Source organism: Rhineura floridana, chromosome 13 (genome assembly GCF_030035675.1).
Source record: "Rhineura floridana isolate rRhiFlo1 chromosome 13, rRhiFlo1.hap2, whole genome shotgun sequence".
Lineage (NCBI taxonomy): Eukaryota > Metazoa > Chordata > Lepidosauria > Squamata > Rhineuridae > Rhineura > Rhineura floridana.
Window position 1 is genome coordinate 24,367,333 of NC_084492.1, and position 18,433 is coordinate 24,385,765.

General features: G+C 39.6%; 1 protein-coding gene across 1 annotated transcript in view; it reads right to left on the reverse strand.

Moving 5' to 3' along the window:
• Nucleotides 1-967: 967 nt before the first annotated feature.
• The window catches only part of ZNF536 (zinc finger protein 536), a 340,362-nt gene continuing 322,896 nt past the window's right edge, over nucleotides 968-18,433 (reverse strand). The window contains exon 5 of the mRNA XM_061594403.1: nucleotides 968-1,011. The gene's annotated coding sequence lies outside the window, so the exon portion shown is untranslated. The remainder of the gene's footprint in view (nucleotides 1,012-18,433) is intronic.

Genomic DNA, 18,433 nt, shown 5'->3' on the forward strand with positions numbered 1-18,433 from the left:
ATCTATCTATCTATCTATCTATCTATCTATCTATCTATCTATCTAATTTAAAAATTAAACCATAACAACATAATCCTTTTCAATATAGGTCAGCACTGGCTGTAGCTTATGGGCCGTCTAAAATTTCTCCTATAGTGCAGTTGGAACACTACTTGAATTGATTTTCTCTGCAATGACAGCGCCAGTCAGGCTGGCACCATCTCAGTCTACCAACACATCTTACAACACTAGGCAAATGGTAGTGGTTGGTATCGTATGAAAAAGGTGTTTTCAACAATGAAAACACAGACCCCCATTCTCACCATCTTCAAGGCAACATTAAATCAGTAAGATGGTATTATATATATAATTATATATATATAATTTCTGGTAACAGCATTGTTTCTGGATAAAGACCACTTTCGTGTTAGAAATGCCCCCTTTATTTCAACATTTTTTCACACACACACACACATACACAATCTTACAACCTCCTCACGTTTGGGGGAAGAAGAAAAAAACACCCACTTGATTTATCTCCACCTACATTGTTTGGAAGTACTTGTTGCCAGGTAACAGTTTAACAGCCATTTTCAAGGGCTGGTTTTTGGCGTTTTTTTCTTTCTCTTTTTAATATATCTATCTATCTTTTTAATGTCTTAAACATCCTGTACACTTCTGGGAATTTGCACACAATTTGTTTTCCTCAGAAGGCAAACTCTCTGCTATCCAAATGCATATCTAAAAAAATGTGTAAAATAATATTGCAATATACAGATTGATTTGTTCAGCTGCATTACTCTTGGGTCTGGCTGCCCTCCTCTGTTAACTCTGTCGAGCTCCCAGGTTTGACAACTGCAGGTTCCTCTAAATTCCCAGAAGCTTCAGAGTCAACTCTAGAGCGTTTGAACCTGCGATCCGGATACTGGCTGTTGTCAAAAGGCATGCGATGGACACAAAGAACGTGGGTCTTCAAATTTCCCTTCTGAGAGGCACTGTAGGGGCAGTATCTGCATTGGAAAGGCCGGTGACCTGTACAACAGACAAAAAGCAGGTTAGTATTTCCTCATATATGAAGGGTTTCTCCCCCTCCCCTCTGTAGTACAGCTCATGGAGTAGAAGAATGGGGGCAGGGACGCTTCTCCTTCTCTTATATGTGGGCTGATTCAAGCAGCCCCATTCTGAGGTGATATAGTCTTCACAGCAGCACTTTGCTGCCTCAGTTTCACATGAGATGAAATTTACAGAACTTAGCAGGCAAAAGGCTTCTCTGGTTCTGCTGTTTTCAAAGGAGTGTGGGCTGATTTCATACTAATTGCACTCCCCCTTCCTAGGATTTAGCTTACACACACAATTTTAAAAGCAACAGACAGAACTTCACCCAATCTTTCTCTGTAAGGATTCCATTAATCACTTTAAAATATACACATAATTCTGATTAACAAAACAGAGGCTTTTATTTTTCTAGCAAAATGTTTCAACTTCTGCCGTCATCAGCTGCTAACATACACATGCAATGATGCTGTTATCAAGGTGGCAGTTATGGAGCTTTGAGGCCAGAATGTTCAGAGGGATTTCATGGCTTCAATGTGGAAGACAGTACCATCATAGCTCAGCTTCTGCAAATGAAGCCCCTCTCAGCATTCTGTCCTCAAAACTCTATAACTGCCACCTTGGTCAAAGCATCATTACATTTGTATGTCAGCAGCTGATGAAGGCAGCCCCCAAACATTTTGCTAGAACAATTAAAACCTGTGTTTTGTTAATCACGAGTGTGTGTGTGGATTCTGTTGTCTATGGGCAGTCTGCAATGTTAGTCCTACTCAGAGTAGACCCATTGACGTTAATAAACATGACTAACTTTGGTTCATTAATTTCAATGGATCTACTCTAAGTAGGACTTAGTTGTATACAACCCTATTTTGATAGGATTTTAATGCCATGCCAAATATTAAATTTTAATCTGATTTTGTTTCTTCAAATGGAAGATGGGCCCTAAGGTACGCAAAGATCCAAGCCTTCAATTGTTAGAGAAGAACTGAGAAGAGAAAGGATGTTACAGAGATGTCATTGACATTCTTTTTTAGTCCTGCTCATCTTCCAAAGAGATCAGGGTGGAGCACACTATCCATTTGATCCTCACAGCAACCTTTGGTAGTAGCGTAGGCCAACCTTCCCATAATACCTGACCATTGGTCATGTTGGATGGGGCTGATGGGCTATAGACCAAATTATGTGGAGGGCAGCAGGTTGGGTATGGCTGGGCTGGGCTGAGAATGAGTGTCTGGACCACAGCCACCCATTATTTCTTAACTGAGAGCAGGAACTGGGTCCTGGGTCTCTCTAAGTCCAACATCCTAGCAGAGGTCTTTCTGGTCCCTTGCTTCTTCATCCTAGGAGATGCCAGGGATGGAACCTGGGACTTTCTGCATGGAAAGCAAGTGCTCTACCTCTGAGCTATGGTTCTCCCTATCTTTCACACTTCTCTGCTCTTCTCCCATGACAAGCTAGAATCAGCAACCTTCTGGTGGACAAGCAACCCTTTGAATCCCAAAGGTCTGCCAGGATGGGTTCAAAAACAGATATCTCCAATATATTATACATATCACAATAGAAAAGGAACAATGGGGCTTCACTCCTAACATTAGCAGGTCTTGTTTATAAAAGAGGAAGTGGACCATACAACAATTCATGAGTAAGGGAGCAATCCTAACTATGGGAAGCCAGCGTAAGCCATCATAAAGAGCACCAGATCCAAACCCTGTTCAGGAGCAAGGCTACAAGGCTGTAAAACAGAGCAGTGGTTCCCAACCTTTATGAGTATGGGACCCCCTTTATAAGCTGAAAAAAATTCATGACCCCCTCCCCCCAGGGAGGCAGGCTGGCTGCCAGGAAGGAAGGGGGAAAGCAGCCTTTCCTTGCAGCCTTGCTTCTTTTTGCTCCACAAAAAGCCCTCTCCTCTCGTTCTGAGCAAGGGCGTCGTCAGCAGCGGCAGTGCAAGGAGTCGGGAGTCGGTAATAGTAATCCCTTCTTCGTCCTGGTATCTGTACCCTCAGCCTCCTTTGGCACCTGCCATGTATTTTATAGGCAGATGCCTGTCCTCTGTGTGCCTGAAAGATGCTCTGGCGCTTCAGCAAAAGTCCTCACCTCTCGCTCGGAGCAAGGGGGAGGTGTCATCTGCAGTGGCAGTGGGAAGCAGAGAGTGTCCAGGGAGTGAAGACCTTTTTAAAAAAATAAAATAATTCATTTCTTTACTGTTCATGCCCCCCTCTGAATTACTTTACGGCCTCCCTGGGGGTCACAGCCCCCAGGTTGGGAACCACTGACATAGAGTTCGACCAACACCACCCTTTTTGCTGGTGTAAGTTCTGTCAGGCTGCTAGGTCATGTGACTGAGCTGAATGGAGTGCAGATCCAGCAGTAGTTCCCCCTTTCAGTCCCACCACACCCCTGGAATGCCCCCAAACACCTTTTTGGGGGGACTTATGCTAGCCTCAACTGAGCCTGCTTCAGCTGAGCCAGCCAATCCCTGCATGAGCCAGGATGAGGGACTTACACTAGCGTAGCCCTGGCTGAGCCAGCGATCTTTCAGATCCTAACCCTCATCTTGGTGGTTCTTGGGATTGGATTGCTCTCAAAGCCATTATGGTGCAATTCTTAAAAGGTTTTGTGCCCAGCTAAAGGAAGTGAATAGGGATCTCTCCTCTTGAACTGTGTTTGCAGCCTTCTTGCATAGGCTACATTTTGTTCCAGATTATTCTGAGCAAGCCTGAAACTTCATGCTCTGTCTGGTTTGGAAGGTTATGTTTCAGCAATCACATTTCAACCTATGCTGGGAAGTTGTTGATGTGTTTTACTGGAACTTTATGAGCTTTGTCTCTCAAATTAACTTAAACCCGGGCCATCTGAGGTCAAATGCACTTAGCTTACTTTAATTTGCTGAAATAAATGAATAAATAAATGTGCCTGACCATCTGCATAAAAAAGCTAAGGCTATTCGGAGACATGATTTAGTAATTGCATATGAAGAACAAAGTTACCCACACACACACACGACTTTTTTGTCTCTTGTTTCTGTTACACACACACACACACACATGGGTTGCACACATATTGTAGGGGCAGAATTAGCCAAATGAATCAGGTTTTATGCACACATTAGATATGAACCGGATGGACACAAGCAGAACTTCATCACTGCAGTCCATCAAATAATGAATTAAGCTCAATCCCATTTAAACCAATGGGCATAAAGGTGATCTGTGTCTGGATTCTGACCAATGTGTGCTGGATTGTGCCCATCTATGCAGCACATATGTATCCCTCATATCCAGTAGTGTAGTGGCAAATTCAGAAGTGCAGGATCCCTTCATGATAGTCACAGCCACAGCCCTCCCTCTTTCTTTGCTGATGGGTTGAGAATGAAATCCTTGTTAATGCCTTCTACCACCACAGTAGATGTCCCTAGGAGCCAATAAGCATGAAAGAGGAGAGTGCGAAGTACTGAGAAGAGTCTTCTCAGTGGCTGACTCACCTCCTTTCACTCTGATTGGCTTCAGTCAGGAAGAAAGGAGAATGAAGCATGTCAGAAGACTCTTCTCACTGGCTAACACTCCACTTTCATGTTGACTGGCTCAGAGGATGCTGGAGAGGGACCCTGCTGGGACCCTGCTCCCAAAATAGTAAAGGGTCTAAGACCCCTTGAGACCCTGGACAACTACACCGCTGCTCATATCAGAGGGAAGAATACATGGCATAACATTTGCAGGCATTATGGCAAACTCCTCTCTGCTAAAACTTATGCACCAATAAATCATTATTGACCTTTTTTGCAAGATAAGATTTGCCTGTTTCTGTATCTAGTACTGCTCAAAGTTATAATGATAAAGGAAGAAACAAGTGAAAGTTTCTTTAACAGAGATGTCAGTTTTCACACCGAAAGGATGAGTACTGGGAAAAGCAGAGAACAAAATTATAGACAGGTCCGGAATTTTCAGCAGAAGGATTTTAAAAAGCTGACTAATGGAGAAACTGCACTTTGGAGTCCAAGGCTGAATCTGCATATTACCTTGTGGACACATATAATCTATGTTGTAGTGTGTTAAGGGATTTTTTTATTTATTTACTTTGCAGCAAAAATGAAGCCTCTGGCACCCGTTGGCTGAGCTGAAGTGATGCCATGGGATGTCCATGAACATTCTATGTGCTGAGGGATGCTGTCAGCAGTAGAATGCTTACAATAGTTCAGTGGGTTGAAAAGAAAGTTAAGTTCACTGAGGAAAACCCTCGCAATCACATTCCAGGGTAGCTGGAAGTGTTTAGAGCCAGGTCAGGAGACTGAAGGTCTCAAAGCTTAGTGAGACGAGGTATAAGAAGCAGGGAGCCAGAAGTTATAATGATGTCAACCGGAGGGGGAAGCAGGCAGTAGACTAAAAAACAAGACAGAGAATGAACGGAAACCTCCCCCCGAGTGACCATATTGTAGGTGTTCATCATTTGTAACTTCTATGTTGGGCACCCTTTAAGGGTTTACTGTTTGCTTGTTTTTTCATATCTGGGAATAGCAAATTAGGAAATAATATTGACAGTTAAATGGTAATCAACATGTCTGTCATTTGTAGCTTGGAATCTTTACATTTCAGAAATATTCGTGGCAGTGTAGTGGCAAATTCAGAAGTGCAGTGCCCCCTCATGATAGTCACACCACACCCCCTCACATCCATGCTTCCAGGATTCACTGTTTCTTCTTCAGTTACAGAATTATAGAAGCAGTATAAAACTGTTGTGCGCATAGGCTTCCTGCTGCTCAATCTCTCTCCTGAGGGCTAAATGTTGCCAGAAATGTTTTGATTTTAACAATTCTGAAACGAAGTCAAATGTGGGACTAGGGTTTGGGAGACCAAGGTACTTTGCCATGAAGCTCTCTTCTCAACGTAGGAGCCAGCCATCATGAAAGGGGCGGTGTGTATTAGCTAATGATAAGAGTCTTCTCACTCACCGCCTTTCATTCCGATTGGCTCCAATCAGCACAAAAGAACAAGCTTCTGTGCAATATTAGTGACACCTTGCCAAGCAGATTAGCTTAATCAAGAGCAGTAACCATTAAAAGGGTAACACTAATTCAAAATATTTTTTTAAAAGAAGGATCCAATAAGCATGAATTAAAAAGCTCTTAATTATGCTTCCAAATGCTTTCCTCATTTTGTATCATTCTCCCAGCAAACGAGTTTGAACATGAATATCCCCACAAATATATTACAGTTTTGGCTTATTAATTCAACTGCATTTAACAGGCAGGAAAACATTAATGGCACCTAAAGTGGTTTCAACTCTCTGTTGCATTGTTTTTCTAACACTAACTTTTGGGGGCCATCAAAATTTCACATCACTGTCATGTGAAAAGTTAAGTACACAATAAGTTAATTTGTATTGTCACTGTGCAGTACAACAGCAGTAAAGAGCATATCAATTTTTAATCTGGTATGAATAATATATAAATATGTATACACAGTGAGGGTCAAAAAGCATAAGAGCAAAAAGAAGTGGTGCGTTGTTTACAGCAGCAGTCATACAAAAAAAACCCCTTCAAGATCAGTCTCACAGAAGATAACAACATCTGCAATTTGCTCGTAACTAGGGGGCAAAGCAGAATGCCCATTTCTCTTGGGTAACACCGTCCATTAATTACTGCTCAAAACTGGTTGTGGGCAGCAAAATCTTAAAATAACCAGGCCTAGATAAGCAGGCAAGTAATTTATACCATTTTTTATCAGATGGTAGTTGGGGAGGATTTGGGGGCTGCGGGCTCCTTCTTTTCAAGTCATAGATCACATATATACTAGCTGGGATGCATCTTCCAACATATAAGCATTTGAAAGTCATTTTAAGAGAGCAGCTTCTCATAGTTCAGAAGACAAATATTGTACTGTGATTCCAGAAAGTAAAATTATCAGTGACTCAGGCTGGTAACTGGCAGTCAGTGCAACAAAGACTGTTTCAAAATAGCCAGACACAAAGGTGAGAGGTGTGTGCTATGGCAACATGTTTGGGACCTTTGAAAGATGTACAACTTATACTTACCCCTGACTATTCAGACATTACAAAGATGCTCCGTGTCAGCCATTTTTTTTACTGCTTGCCTATGTACATTTTCCAAATAGTGTTTCTCTTGAGAACCTTGTCCTTCTCCATCAGTCTCATAACTGTTTAAGAAGTGACCCCTAAACTCCTTTTGAGGTGTCTAATGGCAAACCTTAAGGACAAATCACTCAGTTCTAATAAGGTGACCCATCGCTTTATGGACATTCTACAAATGTATCAATCACTCTGTTCAGTTCCATGGGTCTAGTTAGCTCTGGCTTGTGAATGAAGTTATACTTTATTAAGAGTACTTTAGAGGTGGATGGTCCGTGCCACTTTTGCATCTGTTCACCTATACCATCCTGTTTCTGCATTAACCCATTGTTTTTTTAATCCACATGAATGTTGGATTTTTCTGTATATATCAGCATCTATATATCCAGCATCTCCTAACTATCTCCGAGCAACCAGGGAAAGCTACCCATTGCTGGCAAACTCTGAACATCTTGCTAGAGCCATCAACAGGCCTCCTGTTGTAGCATTTTGCCAGCCTCCTAATTTGCTCAGACTGTTGGTGAGAGCTGTGCTTAAGCCACCTATTACCAGTCCTGGGTCTCATCCTTGTCACTCCAAACGCTGTATCACCTGTGTGTACCTCAGGGAGACAGCTACTTTCACAAGCACTAGGACAGGCAGGACATATTACATTAAGCAGAACATCACCTGTAGGTCCTATAATATATTTTATGTCATCAAATGCAAAAGACTAGGATGTCATATCCAATACATAGGAAAAACCACAACTGACCTATGCACATGCTTCAGAAACTACAAATCAGCAATCTTAACCAAAAAAGTGGAGCAACCAGTTGCAAAACATTTCAACACTGAGGGTCACAGCCTGTTGGACTTTTCTATAACAGCTATAGAGATGCCAACAGATCCAGCAGCATTGACCAAAAGGGAGAACTTTTGGATTTACTCTCTGGACACATTGGCACCACATGGCCTGAACCTGGAGGACAGTACCACCACTGCTTAGCTTCTGCAAATGAAGCCCCTCTGAGCATCCCATCCTCAAAGCTCTATAACTGCCACCTTGGTAACAGCATTTGTATGTTAGCAGCTGATGAAGGCGGAAGCCGAAACATTTTGGTAATACAATAAAAACCTCTGTTTTGTTAATCACAATTACATGCATATATTTTAGGTGATTAATGGAGTCCGTATAGGGATCCAGAGCATGCTTGGGTGAAGTTCTGTTTGTTGCTTTCAAAACTACATATATTTAAAAACAGGAACTGCCTTGAACATTTAGGAAGTCTAAACCCCATGAATAACTATGTTCCAATCTATGTATTAATTGACGATGTATGGATCCGGGCAATTTGCATCAGATCTTTGCAAAGATCAAAGTCCTCAAGCAGACTTACAATGGTTTAATGGCAATTCTTTTCCCCCAAGTGAACTCTAGGAACTGTGAGCAGGACTACAATTCTTTAATAGACAATTCTCAGAACCAAATTACAACTTTCTGGATTTTTTTATGGGGGGGATTCCATAACTACTATGAAATCAGTATTACTTTGTATTGCTACTATGCTACTTTCCCCTCTACTGAATCTACATAAAGTATCAGTCTGGGATAGCTTCTGTGTTGTTATTGCTTTGTAACTTTTCCTCTTAGGTCAATTTAAGCCTTGTTTAACTGGGTTAGCCAGAATGCTTTGTTTGCTGGAGTGAAGAAACTGCAGGGCTAGGAACTGGGTTAGCCCTAGCTACTGCTCTGGACCTTAATGGAGTGGCAGAATTAAGGTGGCAACAGGTTTTGAGAACATCTCTTGGAAAAAAGGAAGAGCATAAAGCAAACATTTCCATCTTTTCTAGAACTATACCTTTTTCTTTTTAATGTTACTCAATTTAGCCTTTGAGGGAAGGGGGGGAAAGAACTTCGTCTTGGTCTCCTTTAAATTCAAGATTTGGTATGCTGTTTTGTGACATGGTGTGTCAGCTTGCATCAATCACATCACATCACGTTAAGTTTCATGAAATGGTGTGCCTAAACGTTGAGTCCAAGAAAAGACAACAAACTGAAAAGATTCTGAAATTCCGAGGTTGTGGGGGTTTTTTTAGCAGATCTCAAAAGCTGCTTTAATGAACGTGGTGAGGGGATTTGAGTGTGTTGAAGAAGCTGAGAGCAATGCCGTCAGGAGTCTAGACCAAGAGGCTAGACTCCTAGCAGGGTCACCCACGGCGGAATGGTCAAAGCTGAAACACCAGACTAAGTTGCATCCAAACTCAGAGGAAGGCAATGGTAAACCACCTCTGAATATCTCTTACCACGAAAACCCTATGAACAGAGTATCCAAAATGCAACACAAGATAGTGCTGGAAGATGAGACCCCCAGGTCAGAAGGCACTCACTGAGTTACTGGGTAAGAACAAAGGACAAGTACGAGTAGCGCTGTGACTAATGACGCAGCTGGGTCAAAGCCAAAAGGAAGCCCAGAGGCTGATGCTCACAGATGCGAAAGGAGAGTCCAGAGTTGTATGACGCACACAATAGGAACATGGAATGTGAGAAGCATGAACCAGAGAAAGTTAGAAATTGTCAAGCAAGAACGCATCAACATTACAATACTTGGTGTAAGCGAACTAAAATGGATGGGAGTGGGACATTTCCAATCAGGCAACTGATTGTGTCTTATATTGTTTTAAATTTTTAAATTGTCTTTTAAATTGTTTTTTAAAAGATGTATCTTAAATTGTATTTGTTTTTAGTTACTGTCAACCGCCCAGAGAGCTTCGGCTATGGGGCGGTATACAAGTATAATAAATAAATAAATAAATAAATAAATAAATAAATAAACTATAAAATATTTTATGCAGGAAATGAGAAATTAAGAAGAATTGGGGTTGCTTTAATAGTGAGAAGTGATGTAGCAAGAGCAATTAGGAGCTACAACGCAAGGTCTGAGCAAGTGATGTCAATGAGATTAAATGGGAAACCTATCAACATAACCATCATCCAAGTCTATGCTCCGACGGCAAATGCAGAACAAGAGGAATTGGAGAGATTTTATGCAGAATTACAGGAAGAAATTGATTACACACCAAAACAAGATGTGCTGATAATCATGGGGGATTGGAATGCAAAAGTAGGGAACAGAGAAGAATTAGGAATTGTGGGGAAATGGGGCCTAGGAGACAGAAACGAAGCAGGAGAAAGACTTATTGAATTCTGTGAACCCAATAATTTGTTTCTTGTGAACACATTTTTTGAACAACCGAAAAGACTACAATAGTTACTGTATAGAAATAGAAGAGGACAACCAAAAGGGTAGAACAAGAACCCTGTTCCAAAAGATTAGAGAAATGAAACGGAAATTTAAACCAAGAGTAGGGATGTTGAATATCAACAGGGGAACACACTGACTGACCGAGATGAAATAAAAGGTAGATGGAAGCAATACACTGAAGAACTCTATAAAAGAGATGCCAGGATGACAGATTCATTCACGGAGGAACCATATGATGAAGAACCAGAAATTTTAGAATGTGAGGTGAAAGCTGCTCTTAAAATACTTGGAAGAAACAAATCACCCAGAATAGATGGCATACCAATAGAGTTGCTGCAAGCTACTGAGACTGAATCAGTCCAAATTTTGACAAAAATCTGTCAAGAAATATGGAAAACTAAACAATGGCCCACAGACTGGAAGCGTTCCATATACATCCCAATTCCAAAGAAAGGGGATCCCAGGGAATGCAGTAATTATCGAACTATTGCCTTAATATCCCATGCAAGTAAAGTAATGCTCAAGATTCTACAACAAAGGCTCTTGCCATATATGGAACAAGAAATGCCAGATGTCCAAGCTGGATTTAGAAAGGGAAGAGGTACCAGAGATCATATCGCAAACATACGTTGGATAATAGAACAGACCAAGGAATTTCAGAAGAAAATCACCCTGTGCTTTATAGATTACAGCAAAGCATTTGACTGTGTAGATCATGGAAAACTATGGAATGCTTTAAAAGAAATGGGGGTGCCACAGCATCTGATTGTCCTCATGTGCAACCTATACTCTGCACAAGAGGCTACTGTAAGGACAGAATATGGAGAAACCAACTGGTTCCCCATCGGAAAGGGTGTGAGACAGGGGTGTATTTTATCACACTATTTATTTAATCTATATGCAGAACATATCATACGGAAAGCAGGATTGGACCAAGAAGAAGGAGGTGTGAAAATTGGAGGGAGAAATATCAATAATTTAAGATATGCAGATGATACCATACTACTAGCAGAAACCAGTAATGATTTGAAACGAATGCTGATGAAAGTTAAAGAGGAAAGCACAAAAGCAGGACTATAGCTGAACGTCAAAAAGACTAAAGTAATGACAACAGAAGATTTATGCAACTTTACAGTTGACAATGAGGACATTGAACTTTTCAAGGATTATCAATACCTTGGCACAATCATTAACCAAAATGGAGACAATAGTCAAGAAATCAGAAGGAGGCTAGGACTGGGGAGGGCAGCTATGAGAGAACTAGAAAAGGTCCTCAAATGTAAAGATGTATCACTGAACACTAAAGTCAGGATCATTCAGACCATGGTATTTCCGATCTCTATGTATGGATGCAAAAGCTGGACAGTGAAAAAAGCTGATAAGAGAAAAATCAACTCATTTGAAATGTGGTGTTGGAGGAGAGCTTTGCGGATACTATGGACGGTGAAAAAGACAAATAATTGGGTGTTAGAACAAATTAAACCAGAACTATCACTAGGAGCTAAAATGATGAAACTAAGGTTATTGTACTTTGGACACATAATGAGAAGACATGATTCATTAGAAAAGATAATAATGCTGGGAAAAACAGAAGGGAGTAGAAAAAGAGGAAGGCCAAACAAGAGACGGATTGATTCCATAAAGGAAGCCACAGACCTGAACTTACAAGATCTGAACAGGGTGGTTCATGACAGATGCTCATGGAGGTCACTGATTCATAGGGTCGCCATAAGTTGTAGTCGACTTGGAGGCACATAACAACAACAACATCAGGTTGACATATGTTATATCTAGAGCTATGCTTTCTTAAAAAAAAAGTTCAGTTCATTAGTAGGTTTCTAGAAACTGAAGCCTTTGTTAACTAATTTTTTACAGTAGCACACTTTTAGAACACAAAAATTACACCTTAGGCTGCATTCAGACATGGAGCTTATTGTGTTAGTTTATCAGATTATAATGGTAGTGCTTCTGTCATGATTTCTAAAATTACTTTCACACTGCAGTACCTGTTACATTAAGGAACCTTTTTGGCTGATATCTTGGCATTTTGCACAACTGTCTTTCACACTGCTGCAACCAACAGTGGCTTGTTTTCGTTCCTAACCCATTATACACATGCACACTGTAGTTCCCCCATAATTTACTGCTTTAGTTAGTGTCTGGTCACAGGGGTATGGGGGGAGGAAAGGAAGAAGAGAATCCTGCTACCCGTAACTATACTGACATACTGTTGCAATTTTCATCAGGCAAAAAAAAATTGTCTTGTGCCAAAAGAGCAGGAACAGGATGCCTATCATGTGAGCAGCTGAAGTGAGTGCAAAGCTCCTGTGATCTTCTGGGTTTCCAGGCTTGCAAATGGATTATTTCTAGTATTGTTTATCATGAAAATTAGCACTAAACTTCCACTAGACTCCACTTGATTTCCAGAACTATTCTGGACAAATATAATGCACGTATTGCCAGGTAAGAAATTGTTGGAATAACAGACTGAAGTGCAGTGTGAAAGCAGCCTTAATTGGAATGATCCACAATTATATACATTGAGTCTTCCAATTGCAGAGTTTCTAATTTTATGGTTCTATCTTATTTTGTTGTATTTTTTTACATCTGTTTTATAGCTTTAAATTGTTTTCATGATTGTTGACATCAGGGAAAGTCAATGTGGTTCCCTCCAAATTTTGTTGGACTACAACTCCCATCAATGTCAGTCACATGGCCAATGGTAAGGAATGATGGAAGTTGGGAGTCCAACATCATCAGAAGGAAACTACATTGGCTACTCTTGGTTGCCACTGTATTGGTTTGGTTATGTTGGAAGTCATTTTGAGGAGGCTTTTACCTGGACAACTGGGATATAATAAATACCTAAATAAATAGTGCCTGTTCTACTTTTGCAGAAATGCTCAATTGGGCTATACTGCCAGGCTTGAGCATATTCTCAGAGAAGGAAATGAAGCCACAATGTGCACAGAGCTCTGAATTATGGCCAATACTTGCATGAGAGTCAAAGAGTAACCTATTATAAGTCATACCCCTTTAATAGTTACTAATTTACTGTCAGCAATAACCCACCCATTAATTTAAAAGTGTACAGTGAAATGCACATGAATAAGATAAGGTAAAGGTAATCAACACTAAAGATTAATTTTTTATCAAAGTAATATTAATTCTGTCCTTTTATGAATATTTGATCAGCGTCCAAATTCTATATACAGTTCCATCACAAAATATGTTGTCTTTGTGATGTAAAAAGGCACATATTTAGGGGTTTGTATGAAGTGTAAAAAGGACCATTAGAATAGTCATATAGCTGAGATGAGGAATTAATTCCAGATTGTTACGGATGTACTAATAGCAGCAAAATCATGGCTTTCTCCCAAAGCAGCAAGTAAGGGTAATTTCAGAGAAAAATGGCAATATATTACTCAAAATCCTTCTGCTTTTCCCACTATGGTGTGTTTTATTGTTTTGAATATTTGCACAGATATTGTTTATACACAGATGCAAATAGAAAACAAGTCAACACACACATTCACATGCTATAATGTGAGCATTCAGATAAAGAAACAAGGATAATCCAGTATTCCAGAAATGAACAGTAAAAACCAAAAAGGGGGAGGAGGAGGAGAAAGAAGCAGCAGCTATCAATTAAAGCCAGAAAAGCATATCTTTCCCACTTCAAATAAAAAGTTAAAATTAGGGATATGCAAACACAAGCACTCAGATCATTTTTTAAGCTAATGATATAATTATTTTGATGGTGCTCAGAATTATTTCAGTGCTTCACCCTTGCAGGAAAATCCAAATTCAGTGTCAATTTGACTGGCAAAAAAAAATGTCCGGATTACAGAGACTGTGTTCTGAAAAAGACCAAGGATGCTTTAGCAATGTTGTTGTTATGTGCCTTCAAGTCGATTACGACTTATGGCGACCCTATGAATCAGTGACCTCCAATAGCATCTGTCATGAACCACCCTGTTCAGATCTTGTAAGTGCAGGTTAGTGATATTACCTTTTTCATATGGATCTTAAATACAGAAAAAGTCATGTTTGGATCATTTCATATGTGTTTGTCTGCTTCCAGTAAGGATGGACAAATCTGGCCATTTCAATTTCTCATTTCCCACTCTTAGGTTCAATTCTCCCCATTTCCACATCAGTGATTTTTTTTTTAAAAAAAATCTGCATGAAAATTCAGCAGCATTTTAATGTTCCTCCTAACATACACAGCTTCGTATGCACTTTCGTCTAGTATATACATTTTTGCAAAGCAGTTCTCCCTTATATAATGCCTTTGTGTATGCTATTTTAACTAGTGTATGCATTTCATGAACACTTTTTCCTAGTATGTACATTTTTGTATACATTATTTAGCTGGAAAACCACACTGCAAAATTCAGAGAAGTCTGACTTTCGAAGGAAGGCTGTGTTTCAAGTTGCATATTGTTTTGGAAAGTGCAAATTGGTTTGTCTATAAATGCAAACTGAACTGAATTTCTCTCCTATTCCTAGTTTCCAGCTCTTGGAGCCATGAGCATAGTGTAGCATACACTATGGCACTCAAAACTCTATTCATATGTGATTATTGTTAAGTGAGGGGAGAGCAGGACTGTGCTAATTCCTTCAGCCCCCTCCATAACAGTTCTGTCACCCATCCTTGCTGCCCTCGACATATTGGAGGGGAAGATTTGCAGTGGGGAGCCAGTTACAATCATTTAGGCCCCTCAGACAATATGTAATTTAAAGAGTTACATATTCTTTTTTATTTATTTTTCTTACAACCTGTATAATGGCCACTACTGAGCTTGTACATTTCAATTTCTCTCATCTCTCTGTAAGGAATTCTTGGCATATTTTTAACTATCCATAGCTAACATTCTAAAATAATGCATGCATTACCCAGTAGGCCAGAATGGTCCTAAAGCAGCCATTCTGACCTGGAACATAATATGGATGGGGAAAATGCTGAATAAATGCATTTGTCCAATAGACAATAATGGCTCTGATGAAGCCATTCTGCTTTATGAGTCTCACAATATACATTTTGAAAAGCTCCCCTATTGCTGGACCAACTGAGATGGCTCCAGCCATCAACAACATATCCATAATGATAGTTTTCAGAAACTTTCTTGATGAGAATTCATCCAAACACAGGCACAGGAGCAACTAAAAAGACCTTCTGAGCAAACAGCAATATTTCACAGAAGGCTGTTGCCCCAATTATAGCAAGTACAGCTATTTTACTGCATTCGGTTCCACTGTGCATGTACAAAAGTAAAGGTTGATCCAGATATGGACCTGGGGTGGCCTGAAATTGTTTGAACCAAAATAGCAGCTGAAATGGGTGGGAGGTTTAGGAGGGTGGGAAGATAGCCAAAATGTTTTGGAAGCTGTCCTTACCTGCAGGGTTTTTTTTTTTAGTAGTCTAAATGTCAAATACTCTCTTTTATAAAGACAGAATATTGCTGATTATCATCTGTCCCCTCAATACAGTCCTAGAAAAAACATAGTGCCTCTGTAGCTACCTACTATGGGGAAAATGGTAAGCAGCAATCTCTCCATAACAGAGAGAGAGAATGAGACTTTTAAACCCTTGGACTACTATGTGTGGTAGAACGGTTAGAGTGTTGGATTAGGACCTGGGTGACCAGGGTTTAAATCCCCACTCAGCCATGAAGCTCACTGGGTGACCTTGGGCCAGTCACAGTTTCTCAGCCTAACCTACCTCACAAGAATCATATAATAATAGAATAGTGGAGTTGGAAGGGGTCTATTAGGCCATCAAGTCCAACCCCCTGCTCAACGCAGGAATCCAAATCAAAGCATTCCCGACAGAGGTTCCCAAGGTTGTTGAGAGGATAAAATAGGGAAGGGAGAACCAGGTACACCACCTTGAGCTCCTTGGAGGAAAGGTGGGAAGCAAATGTAATACATAAATAATAAATACCTTGGGAAACTAAAAAACACCCAGCAAGATAAGCACCACTCTGAAACACTTCAGCTATTAACTCCACCTCCCCCAAAACAGCAAAAATAGCTTTGGTCATTTTAGCTCAGTTCAGCAAATGTATAAACCAGTAGATTTTTCAGGGAAACTGGGAACAAGTTTTGAATTACAGGATGGTTCCTATCTTCCTTTTATGTCAGTCATGAATGGCTATGCATCCACCTGGATGTGGAGGCAAACGAGTCTTCCCATTAAATTACTCCTTTTTAAAGCCACCCAAGTTGGTGACCGTCAATGCCTCCTGTTGGAGCAAATTCCATTCTTTAACTATGTGCGGTGTGAAGAAGTACTTTCTTTTGTCTGTCCTGAATCCTCCATCATTCAACTTTATTCGATGTTCACAAGTTCTAGTGTTATGAGAGAGGCAGAAAACTTCTCTCTATCAACTTTTCTTCATGCCATGCATAATTTTATACATTTATGTCATGTCTGACTCACCTTTTCCCCACAAAATTGATATTAATATCGATATTTTTAAAAAATATATTAATATCAATATTTTTTTAAATATCCATTTTTGTCAATTTTTAAAATATTTTAAACCAAATATCAAGATTAACATTAATATATTAATATATTACTATTTTATTTATTTATTTATTTATTTATTTAATTCAATTTTTATACCACCCATAGCAAGGCTCTCTGGGCACTGTACATCAAATAAAAATATATTTACATTCAATTTAAAACCACCTAATCACCAAATCAACAATTTAAACATATAACAAAAGCAAGATTAACATAATAAACCCATATTAATACAAATCAAAAGTAATTGATTAATATTAATATTAATATTTTGAGGGAAATATTGATATTAATGTCCATATTTTGAGGCAATTTTTTTAAAAAAAAATCCACTTCAGCCACAGAAAGATTCTAGAAAAAAAATCAATCCGCAGGGACAAAAAAGCACGAATATATAGGAAATCCAGTGTCAAATTCGAATTTTGCAAAATTTGAGTACATCCCTAGTTACATCGTAATGTTTACCTCTCCCACACACACACATGTTTGAGTGATATAAAGATACTGCTGAGGGAAGGAAAGAGCTTAGAACCGATCTCTTGCAAAGAGCTTGTGAAGTTAGGCAGAGGGCCACATACAATTAAACATAAGAATATAAGAGTGTAAGGAGAGCCTGCTGGATCAGGCCAATGGCGCTTCTAGTCCAGCATCCTGTTCTTACAGGGGCCAACCAGTTGCCCATGGGTAGCCTTGAATTAGATCAAGGGTCGCATGCGACCCACAGATGAGAACCCAGCTGTGTCCTAAAGTAAAAGTCAAGATAAATTTAAAAGTTCTTCATCAAGTCAAAATGTCTGAGCAGTTTCAAGTTAAGTGAAAAGAGCGTTGCTAACTCTAATAAGTTTTCTCTAATAACTCTAACTCTAATAAGAATTTTACAGAACCTGGCAATATGACCCAATTTCATGTGGGCCCCCATGTCGCAGGGATGCTGAACACTTGTGTTTTACAGAGGTTCAGCATTGCCTGCCTAAATATCTTAGTTCTGAAATACATATTATTCTCTGCTTCCATGATGTCACTTGAAATAAAGATGTTTTTGCTTTTTAATTTGAGATGCTGTTTTGTTATGAAAGTTGCACAATTTAGATGGTATTTTGCCACATTATAGCTTGTCTTGCTACCAAATATGCTGTAACCTGTAGTGACAGTTTAGCAGGGTGTCTCAAAAACTCCTTGCAAGAGATTTGTAAATGGCAGTATTACACATAATCTAGGTATTATTCACTACATTGAACAAGAAAAAAAACATAATGTTCTTTTTCTATAAGAGTTTTATACAAAGCCTAAAACATTCAAAGATGAGCACTGGTGAAACTCTCCCATTCAAAAATATGTCATTATTTTGCATCTAAATCATTGTTGCTATATTGTTGCTATTAGTATAAGGGAGAAAAGTCTATTCATGACTGCACACACATGTGTGTGTCTGTCTGTTTAGAGGATTACTATAGGACTGAGCATAACGTTCATTAGTAAACTTTTTTGACTTTTGGAGAAGGGTAGGGATGGGGAAAATTTGATCCAGCTTGCACCT